Raw genomic sequence first — 1,000 nt, 5'->3', positions numbered from 1 at the left:
TCATTCTTTTACAAGTGCTTGACCAGTTTTCCCAGCACCACTTGTTAAAGAGATTGTCTTTTCTCCATTGTATATTCTTGCCTCCTTTGTCAAAGATAAGGTGTCCATAGGTGCGTGGATTCATCTCTGGGCTTTCTATTTTGTTCCATTGATCTATATTTCTGTCTTTGTGCCAGTACCATACTGTCTTGATGACTGTGGCTTTGTAGTAGAGCCTGAAGTCAGGCAGCTTGATTCCTCCGGTTCCATTCTTCTTTCTCAAGATAGCTTTGGCTATTTGAGGTTTTTTGTATTTCCATAGAAATTGTGAGATTATTTGTTCTAGCTATGTGAAGAATACCATTGGTAGCTTGATAGGGATTGCATTGAATCTATAAATTGCTTTGGGTAGTATACTCATTTTCACTATATTGATTCTTCCAATTCATGAACATGGTATATTTCTCCATCTATTAGTGTCCTCTTTGATTTCTTTCACCAGTGTTTTATAATTTTCTATATATAAGTCTTTAGTTTCTTTAGGTAGATATATTCGTAAGTATTTTATTCTTTTCATTGCAATGGTGAATGGAATTGTTTCCTTAATTTCTCTTTCTATTTTCTCATTATTAGTGAAAAATATGGAACGCTTCACGAATTTGCATGTCATCCTTGTGCAGGGTCCATGCTAATCTTCTCTGTATCGTTCCAATTTTAGTATATGTGCTGCTGAAGCGAGCACGCAAATTCACCTTTTAAAAGCTTATAGTATGATGGTTTAGTGTGGGTACAAACAAATAAGTGACATGATTTATTTTTATTTTCTTTCCCTTGGTGTTTTAAGCTCATGGTAATGTAAAATATCATCACACAGAAGTGTTTAGATGAAATGTCCTTCACAAATTCCCAGTGTCACTCAATGGGATATAAATGGTTGTGATACAATTAAATTATATTACTGGCTTGGTATTAAGAAAACCCTTTGAGGTTTTTTGTTTGTTTGTTTGTTTTTTTAAACTCC

At 34.0% G+C, this 1,000-nt stretch overlaps 1 non-coding gene across 1 annotated transcript; it reads right to left on the bottom strand.

Moving 5' to 3' along the window:
- Nucleotides 1-614: 614 nt before the first annotated feature.
- Nucleotides 615-721, bottom strand: LOC129658233 (U6 spliceosomal RNA). The gene has a single exon (XR_008717328.1). It is a non-coding gene; the product is annotated as a U6 spliceosomal RNA (small nuclear RNA).
- Between the last annotated feature and the right edge of the window lie 279 nt (nucleotides 722-1,000).

This window comes from Bubalus kerabau, chromosome 7 (assembly GCF_029407905.1).
Source record: "Bubalus kerabau isolate K-KA32 ecotype Philippines breed swamp buffalo chromosome 7, PCC_UOA_SB_1v2, whole genome shotgun sequence".
Lineage (NCBI taxonomy): Eukaryota > Metazoa > Chordata > Mammalia > Artiodactyla > Bovidae > Bubalus > Bubalus kerabau.
The sequence above is the reverse complement of the archived record's forward strand: the minus strand, read 5'-3'. Positions and strand labels throughout refer to the sequence as shown.